We start from the raw sequence: 10,972 nt of genomic DNA, 5'->3' as shown, positions 1-10,972 counted from the left end.
TGATGCTTACTACTTCTTATTCATGCTGCCTAACTGTTGAAGTCTCTCTAAATATTTTTAGATTAATCAAACAGCTAATAACTCTCATGATATGTGGACTCATCTTATCCATTCTATCACTAAGACCTATAATCATTCTGTTTCCACTCATAACAGATAGTGTGTTTGCGTTTCTTATAAATTATATTATTGCCCTGTATTCATTGATTATGTTATGCTAATTTAAGGACTGCTCACTTCTGGCATGTTGTTTAGAGGTGCAGTATTATATGTCAACATCTTCAAAGCATGCAGGCATTATCTTTTGCACTTTAAAGAGGTTACCAAGGGATACATATGAGATATATTCTTAACACTCACACCCTAGGAACTAGGGTATCTAAGTTAGATGAAATTTGATCTATTATACTAAATACTGGAGTGTGCTGCCTGCTGCCGGGGCGGCATACTGTAGTGCTCCTGTAGTGGATTATTTTATTTCCAAAAGATACCTTTAAAATTATGCATACACGGTATCCCATGTCTACTAAGCTAGTGCATTAGATGTAACCTATTTATATAGATATCCACCCGACACAAAGTGCATAATGCTGGACAACCTATGCTTGTACACTAGAATTTCGTGGTACTAAACTGTTATTTTCTTAAGGTGCCTAAAGTTATACTATTCCTTTCTCTTGGTTTACACGCCTGTACTAGTACACATTTACTTTGTTGACTTAGAACTTATATGCCCTCATTACTCAGAAATAATTTATTTAGCTATGTTTCATTATTACTCACGCCGTTAAGTTACTACACGCTAGAATGCTAACATCCACAGTGATACCACCTCTACACTGCCGCCATATATACTTGCAATCAGGCCATTAATCTATAATTGCTGGCTCCTGCTATATATATAAGTTGTGAAAGTTTTTGTTTAGTGTTTATGTTTTATTGAAGAATTTTACAGGAAGTGCAGAATTATTAGGCAAATGAGTATTTTGACCACATCATCCTCTTTATGCATGTTGCCTTACTCCAAGCTGTATAGGCTCGAAAGCCTACTACCAATTAAGCATATTAGGTGATGTGCATCTCTGTAATGAGAAGGGGTGTGGTCTAATGACATAAACACCCTATATCAGGTGTGCATAATTATTAGGCAACTTCCTTTCCTTTGGCAAAATGGGTCAAAAGAAGGACTTGACAGGCTCAGAAAAGTCAAAAATAGTGAGATATCTTGCAGAGGGATGCAGCACTCTTAAAATTGCAAAGCTTCTGAAGCGTGATCATCAAACAATCAAGCGTTTCATTCAATATATTCAACAGGGTCGCAAGAAGCGTGTGGAAAAACCAAGGCGCAAAATAACTGCCCATGAACTGAGAAAAGTCAAGCGTGCAGCTGCCAAGATGCCACTTGCCACCAGTTTGGCCATATTTCAGAGCTGCAACATCACTGGAGTGCCCAAAAGCACAAGGTGTGCAATACTCAGAGACATGGCCAAGGTAAGAAAGGCTGAAAGACGACCACCACTGAACAAGACACACAAGCTGAAACGTCAAGACTGGGCCAAGAAATATCTCAAGACTGATTTTTCTAAGGTTTTATGGACTGATGCAATGAGAGTGAGTCTTGATGGGCCAGATGGATGGGCCCGTGGCTGGATTGGTAAAGGGCAGAGAGCTCCAGTCCGACTCAGACGCCAGCAAGGTGGAGGTGGAGTACTGGTTTGGGCTGGTATCATCAAAGATGAGCTTGTGGGGCCTTTTCGGGTTGAGGATGGAGTCAAGCTGAACTCCCAGTCCTACTGCCAGTTTCTGGAAGACACCTTCTTCAAGCAGTGGTACAGGAAGAAGTCTGCATCCTTCAAGAAAAACATGATTTTCATGCTGGACAATGCTCCATCACACGCGTCCAAGTACTCCACAGCGTGGCTGGCAAGAAAGGGTATAAAAGAAGAAAATCTAATGACATGGCCTCCTTGTTCACCTGATCTGAACCCCATTGAGAACCTGTGGTCCATCATCAAATGTGAGATTTACAAGGAGGGAAAACAGTACACCTCTCTGAACAGTGTCTGGGAGGCTGTGGTTGCTGCTGCACGCAATGTTGATGGTGAACAGATCAAAACACTGACAGAATCCATGGATGGCAGGCTTTTGAGTGTCCTTGCAAAGAAAGGTGGCTATATTGGTCACTGATTTGTTTTTGTTTTGTTTTTGAATGTCAGAAATGTATATTTGTGAATGTTAAGATGTTATATTGGTTTCACTGGTAAAAATAAATAATTGAAATGGGTATATATTTGTTTTTTGTTAAGTTGCCTAATAATTATGCACAGTAATAGTCACCTGCACACACAGATATCCCCTAAAATAGCTATAACTAAAAACAAACTAAAAACTACTTCCAAAACTATTCAGCTTTGATATTAATGAGTTTTTTGGGTTCATTGAGAACATGGTTGTTGTTCAATAATAAAATTAATCCTCAAAAATACAACTTGCCTAATAATTCTGCACTCCCTGTATATTACAGTCAATATTTATTTAGCTTAACTTAGGGTGCTGTTGCGTTTTGTTACTAGAACAAATCATCTACTCCTGTTGGGCCCCTCTCCTCCCTTTCCCGTCGGTACTCTTTTTTCCTACATCGCCTATAGCTGGCACTTCCCCAGGAGAGGAGCTCATCTAGAAGCCCCATATATTTTATATTTCATACATATTTATATTCCCCCTTGAGCATAACTATATCAGGAGTTACCCTTAATCGTTTTATATACAAAAGTCTAGAGACCCAAAACTTTATCAGACAGTTGCATTCTCTGGCTCCACCCCCCTCCCCCCCTAATAATGCCCCCCCATACTGTTTACTACATGCATAAAACATTGCTACATTAGAAATTTGACACCTCTTTATCTCTCTTCACCTCTTCTTTTGGCTACCACCGAGCGGTGTTTACCCGCTGATGTTGGTCAAACGAAGATACCATGTTATCAGAAATAAGGACAGAGGACTTAGATATTAACTATTTTATTTTTTCCACTCCTCTTACGGTTCTCCTCCCTGAGGAACACACAAATGTCTTGAGAGGAAGGTGCAAAACATTTACAGGCTGTTTTGTGCATTAATGCAATGTTATTATTCTAAAATATATCACTGGAAATGTATAATTTTTGTGGTTATCATTCTAAGTGTCATATTGTTTCCTATATCAATTGGCTCATGAGCAGTCATCGAATTAACCACTGTTAAATGCTATCCAATATGTTATAAAACGAGATTCTCAAGTTATAGATAACTAAGTATTATACAATTATCACTAGTTGTGATTTAACGGTAAATTGTGTGTCCACTGTGTGGTAACTGCCTGCTTTGTTCATGTATAGTACTTGTTATACAATGTTGTTGTCTTTTTATGTGTCTCAAGAATCTCAATAAAAGATTATTTAATAAAAAATAAAAAAAAGTTATAAGGGTTAAAAGCTATATGGTATATGACAAGGTTTTTGACTGCAAAGGCTATATTCAATATATACATACAAATACATATCTAAATATTTATATTAATATATATGTATATGTGTACATATGTATTTAAGTATTTCTGTGTTTTACTGTATATTTACTGTACACATTTCACATTCCAATGTTCTTTACTTACAAGATAATGTAATTTTTATTGTAAATACATATTTCTATATACAGTATCTCACAAAAGTAAGTACACCCCTCACATTTTTGTAAATATTTTATTATATCTTTTCATGTGACAACACTGAAAAAATTACACTTTGCTACACTGTGAAGTAGTGAGTGTACAGCCTGTATAACAGTGTATATTTGCTGCCCCCTCAAAATAACTCAACACACAGCCATTAATGTCTAAACTGTTGGCACTAAAGTGAGTACACCCCTAAGTGGAAATGTCCAAATTGGGCTCAATTAGCCATTTTCCCTCCTCGGTATCATGTGAATTGTTAATGTTACAAGGTCTCAGGTGTGACTGGGGAGCAGGTGTGTTAAATTTGGTGTTATCGCTCTCACACTCTCTCATACTGGTAACTGGAAGTTCAACATGGCACCTCATGGCAAAGAACTCTCTAAGGATCTAAAAAAATGTTGCTCTATATAAAGATGGCCTACGCTATAAGAAGATTGCCAAGACCCTGAAACTGAGCTGCAGCGTGGTGGGCAGGACCATACAGCAGTTTCACAGGACTGGTTCCACTCAGAACAGACATCACCATGGTCGACCAAAGAAGTTGAGTGCACGTGCTCAGCGTCATATCCAGAGGTTGTCTTTGGGAAATAGACGTATGAGTGCTGCCAGCATTGCTACAGAGGTTGAAGGGGTGGGGGTCAGCCTGTCAGTGCTCAGACCATACGCCGCACACTGCATCAAATTGGTCTGCATGGCTGTCGTCCCAGAAGAAAGCCTCTTCTAAAGATGATACACAAGAAAGCCTGAAGACAAGCAGACAAGCAGACTAAGGACATGGATTACTGGAACCATGTCCTGTGGTCTAATGAGACCAAGATAAACTTATTTGGTTAAGATGGTGTCAAGCGTGTGTGTCGGTAACCAGGTGAGGAGTATAAAGACAAGTGTGTCTTGCCTACAGTCAAGCATGGTGGTGGGAGTGTTATGGTCTGTGCCTGCATGAGTGCTGCCGGGCACTGGGGAGCTACAGTTCATTGAGTGAACCATGAATGCCAACATATACTGTGACATACTGGAGCAGAGCATGATCCCCTCCCTTCAGAGACTTGGTCACAGGGCAGTATTCCAACATGATAATGACCCCAAACACACCTTCAAGACGACCACTGCCTTGCTAAAGAAGCTGAGGATAAAGGTGATGGACTGGCCAATCATATATCCAGACTTAAACCCTATTGAGCATCTGTGGGGCATCCTCAAACAGAATGTGGGAGCTCAAGGTTTCTAACATCCACCAGCTCCGTGATGTCATCATGGAGGAGTGGAAGAGGACTCCAGTGGCAACCTGTGAAGCTCTGGTGAACTCCATGCCCAAGAGGGTTAAGGCAGTGCTGGAAAATAATAGTGGCCACACAAAATATTTACACTTTCGGCCCAATTTGGACATTTCTTCAGTGTTGTCACATGAAAAGATATAATAAAATAATTACAAAAATGTGAGGGGTGTACTCACTTTTTGTGAGATACTGTATATCTGTATATACCTATACCTGTATATCTATTTCTATAGATCTATAGCTTTATAAAACTATTTTACATTAACATTAACAGATATTTATAGAAATATATCTATACTATAATCCCGTTTGTAACGTGTCCGTCGTCGTCGTCGCCAGTTGCGCACGCACCCTCAAAGGAATGTTGGCTGCGTGAGGTAGCCAAAAGAATCCACCTGGATGCAGCGTAGGCAACCCTGAAGCCTTAAAAAAAAAAACTGCGCAACCGCCCGCACGAAATAACTAAAAAACATGTAACCACCCACAAGAAATAAAGATAAAAACACAAAACCACTCCCGCACGAAGTATAACAAAAAAACTAACCTCCCGCACAAAGTATTAACAAACACCTAAACCGTCAACCCCCACATCGCAAAATAATAAAGTTATTAACCCCAATCTTCAAATAACATAATTAAAATATTAACCCCTTAATTGCAAACCACCCACATCGCAATAAACCTAATTAACCTATTAACCCCTAAACCGCAAAACCCCCACATCGCAAAAAACCTATTTAACCTATTAACTCTTAAACCACCAACCACCCACATCGCAATTAACCTATTAACCCCTAAACTGCCAAACCACCACATCGCAATAACCCTAATTAATATTTTAACCCCTATACCGCAACCCCCCACAACACAAGTAACTAATTTAATTACTAAGCCCCCTAACCTAACACCCCCTAAATTAAACCCAATTACTACTAAATTACAATTAAAATAAAAAATTTTAAATCTTCTAGCTTCATCCGGAGTTAAGGCAGCGCAGAGCGGAGGTCCGGAGCTGTGTTCCTGATGCCTAGATCCTCAACGGCGGAGGCCCCTCTTCATGCGATCGTCCGTCGCACACTGAAGATTGAATGCAAGGTACCCCATATTTATTGGGGTACCTTGCATTCCTATTGGCTGAAATTTTGAAATCAGCCAATAGGATGAGAGCTAATAAAATATTATTGGCTGATTTGAAATTGATTGGGGTACCTTGCATTCAATCTTCAGTCTACTATGGACAATGGATGAAGAAGAGCCTCCATGCCGCCGAGGAACGCCCACACCGCCATTGAGGGCCACCGCTGAGGATCCAGGCATCATTAACACAGTTCAGAAACCTCTGCACCGCCTTTTTTGGGGCTTGAAAAAGAGCTGATTGCCCATTTAAGGGCAGTAAAATAGCTGAATACCCTTTTAAGGGCAATGCCCATATAAATGACCCTTTAGGGGCAATGGGTAGTTTAGTTTTTTAGTGTTAGTTTTTTTTATTTTGGGGCGTTTGGTGGGTGGGGGGGTTACTGTTAGGGGGACTTAGTATTTTTTAGAGGTAAAAGTGCTGTTTAACTTAGGGCAATGCCCTACAAAAGGCCCTTTAAAAGGGCTATTAGTAGTTTAGTATTAGATTAGGGGGTGTTTTTATTTTGGGAGGGATTTTTTATTTTTATATGGGTATTAGTTTAGGTTTAATTTTTCTATTTTGGATAGCTTTGTTTATTTTTTTCTGTAATCTTATTTTTTCTATATTTTGCAACTTTAACTTGGGGGTTTGTATTTTTTAAACATAGACTGCCCTCTGGGCAGGCTTATCGCCTAGTATTTAATAATAAAAACAAAAAAAACTGTATGTGAAGAACTAAGGTATGTAAAATATTCATAACGCGCATCAGGGTTTGCGCATACCTATACCTGTATATCTATTCCTACATACATATTTTACATTAACATTAGCAGATATTTATAGAAATATATATTTAATAATAACGTGCATCGGGGTTTGCACTTTAGGTCTAATGCAATGTCAGGTTAGCGCACATAAAGAATTACTAATTTTATGTTGTGTTATTGAAAAAATAAATATAAAATATTTAAAAAAAAGATATAATAATTATTAAAAATGATTATACAAACTGTAAAAAATGCTAAATAATCCATAGTATATATAAGTATATATAATAGTTTTTTATAATTATTTTTATTATTTTTCAAATATTTTATATTTAATATTTCAATAACACAATATAAGATTAGTAATTATTCATGAGCACTAACCTGTCATCGCGATTTTGGTCTAACATGGTGTCGGTTTAGCACACATGAAAAATTGCTATCCTCAATGCACAATATTGAAATATTAATAAAAATGCAGAACAATTATTATGCATACTGTATAAAATATTCATATATACCTGTATGTATTCTATGGCTTATTTAGCATTTTAACAAAATGTATATTTTGTAATAGTTTTTCAATAACGCGCATTGAGGTTAGAAATTCTTTATGTGCGCTAACCCGACACAGCATGAGACCTAAATCACGTTATTCATATATACATTTCTATGCCCTTTTCATAGAAAAAAAATGTAATCTTCATTATATATATATAACATAATTTATGTAAGAACTTACCTGATAAATTAATTTATTTCATATTGGCAAGAGTCCATGAGCTAGTGACATATGGGATATACAATCCTACCAGGAGGGGCAAAGTTTCCCAAACCTCAAAATGCCTATAAATACACCCCTCACCACACCCACAATTCAGTTTAACGAATAGCCAAGCAGTGGGGTGATAAAGAAAGGAGTAGAAAGCATCAACAAAGGAAGTTTGGAAATAATTGTGCTTTATACAAAAAATCATAACCACCATAAAATAAAATAAAAACAGCCATATTCCGCTGAAAAAATTAATCCACAACCCAAAAAAATAAGTTTATTTTCATTTTTGAAAGAAAAAACTTAAATCAAAAGCAGAAGAAACAAACTGAAACAGCTGCCTGAAGAACATTTCTACCAAAAACTGCTTCCGAAGAAGCAAATACATAAAAACGGTAGAATTTAGTAAATGTATGCAAAGAGGACCAAGTTTCCGCTTTGCAAATCTGATCAACTGAAGCTTCATTCTTAAAAGCCCACAAAGTGGAGACTGATCTAGTAGAATGAGCTGTAATTCTCTGAGGCGGGGCCTGACCCAACTCCAAATAAGCTTAATGAATCAAAAGTTTCAACCAAGAAGCCAAGGAAATAGCAGAAGCCTTCTGACCTTTCCTAGGACCAGAAAATAAAACAAATAGACTGGAAGTCTTCCTGAAATCTTTAGTAGCTTCCACATAATATTTCAAAGCTCTTACCACATCCAAAGAATGTAAGGATCTTTCCAAAGAATTCTTAGGATTAGGACACAAGGAAGGGACAACAATTTCTCTACTAATGTTGTTAGAATTCACAACCTTAGGTAAAAATTGAAAAGAAGTCTGCAAAACTGCCTTATCCTGATGAAAAATCAGAAAAGGAGACTCACACGAAAGAGCAGATAACTCAGAAACTCTTCTAGCAGAAGAGATGGCCAAAAGGAACAACACTTTCCAAGAAAGTAGTTTAATGTCCAAAGAATGCATAGGTTCAAATGGAGGAGCCTGTAAAGCCTTCAAAACCAAATTAAGACTCCAAGGAGGAGAAATTGATTTAATAACAGACTTAATACGAACTAAAGCCTGTACAAAACAGTGTATATCAGGAAGTATAGCAATCTTTCTGTGAAATAAAACAGAAAGAGCAGCGATTTGTCCTTTCAAGGAACTTGCAGACAAACCCTTATCCAAACCATCCTGAAGAAACTGTAAAATTCTAGGAATTCTAAAAGAATGCCAGGAGAATTTATGAGAAGAACACCATGAAATGTAAATCTTCCAAACTCTATAATAAATCTTTCTAGAGACAGATTTATGAGCTTGTAACATAGTATTAATCACTGAGTCAGAGAAACCTCTATGACTTAGTACTAAGCGTTCAATTTCCATACCTTCAAATTTAATGATTTGAGATCCTGATGGAAAAACGGACCTTGAGATAGTAGGTCTGGCCGTAACAGAAGTGGCCAAGGCGGGCAACTGGAAATCCGAACCAGATCCGCATACCAAAACCTGTGTGGCCATGCTGGAGCCACCAGCAACACAAATGATTGTTCCATGATGATTTTGGAGATCACTCTTGGAAGGAGAACTAGAGTCGGGAAAATGTAAGCAGGATAACACCAAGGAAGTGTCAGCGCATCCACTGCTTCCGCCTGAACATCCCTGGACCTGGACAGGTATCTGGGAAGTTTCTTGTTTAGATGAGAGGCCATGAGATCTATCTCTGGAAGACCCCACATCTGAACAATCTGAGAAAACACATCTGGCTGGAGAGACCACTCCCCTGGATGTAAAGTCTGGCGGCTGAGATAATCTGCCTCCCAATTGTCTACACCTGGGATATGCACCGCAGAGATTAGACAGGAGCTGGATTCCGCCCAAACAAGTATCCAAGATACTTCTTTCATAGCTTGGGGACTGTGAGTCCCACCCTGATGATTGACATATGCCACTGTTGTGATATTGTCTGTCTGAAAACAAATGAACGGTTCTCTCTTTAACAGAGGCCAAAACTGAAGAGCTCTGAGAATTGCACGGAGTTCTAAAATATTTATTGGTAATCTCGCCTCTTGAGATTTCCAAACCCCTTGTGCTGTCAGAGATCCCCAAACAGCTCCCCAACCTGAAAGACTCGCATCTGTTGTGATCACAGTCCAGGTTGGCCGAACAAAAGAAGCCCCTTGAACTAAACGATGGTGATCTATCCACCATGTCAGAGAGTGTCGTACATTGGGATTTAAGGATATTAATTGTGATATCTTTGTATAATCCCTGCACCATTGATTCAGCATACAAAGCTGTAGAGGTCACATGTGAAAATGAGCAAAGGGGATCGCGTCCAATGCTGCAGTCATGAGACCTAAAACTTCCATGCACATAGCCACTGAAGGGAATGACTGAGACTGAAGGTGCTGGCAGGCTGCAACCAATTTTAAACGTCTCTTGTCTGTTAGAGACAGAGTCAGGGACACTGAATCTATCTGGAAGCCTAAAAAGGTGACCCTTGTCTGAGGAATCAAGTAACTTTTTGGTAAATTGATCCTCCAACCATGTTTCCGAAGAAACAACACTAGTTGATTTGTGCGAGATTCTGCAGTACATAAAGACTGAGCTAGTACCAAGATATTGTCCAAATAAGGAAACACAGCAATACCCTGTTCTCTGATTACAGAGAGTAGGGCACCCAGAACCTTTGAAAAGATTCTTGGAGCTGTTGCTAGGCCAAATGGAAGAGCAACAAATTGGTTTAGAAAAGAGAATCTCAGAAACTGAGGCCTAGATTTAGAGTTCGGCGGTAGCCGTCAAAACCAGCGTTAGAGGCTCCTAACGCTGGTTTTGGGCGCCCGCTGGTATTTGGAGTCAGTGATTAAAGGGTCTAACGCTCACTTTTCAGCCGCGACTTTTCCATACCGCAGATCCCCCTACGCCATTTGCGTAGCCTATCTTTTCAATGGGATCTTCCTAACGCCGGTATTTAGAGTCGTTTCTGCAGTGAGCGTTAGAGCTCTAACGACAAGATTCCAGCCGCCTGAAAATAGCAGGAGTTAAGAGCTTTCTGGCTAACGCCGGTTTATAAAGCTCTTAACTACTGTACCCTAAAGTACACTAACACCCATAAACTACCTATGTACCCCTAAACCGAGGTCCCCCCACATCGCCGCCACTCGATTAAAATTTTTAACCCCTAATCTGCCGACCGCCACCTACGTTATACTTATGTACCCCTAATCTGCTGCCCCTAACACCGCCGACCCCTGTATTATATCTATTAACCCCTAACTTGCCCCCCACAACGTCGCCGCCAGCTACTTAAAATAATTAACCCCTAATCTTCCGACCGCAAATCGCCGC

This window comes from Bombina bombina, chromosome 8, assembly GCF_027579735.1.
Source record: "Bombina bombina isolate aBomBom1 chromosome 8, aBomBom1.pri, whole genome shotgun sequence".
NCBI classification, from domain to species: domain Eukaryota; kingdom Metazoa; phylum Chordata; class Amphibia; order Anura; family Bombinatoridae; genus Bombina; species Bombina bombina.
Note: the sequence above shows the minus strand (reverse complement) of the source record.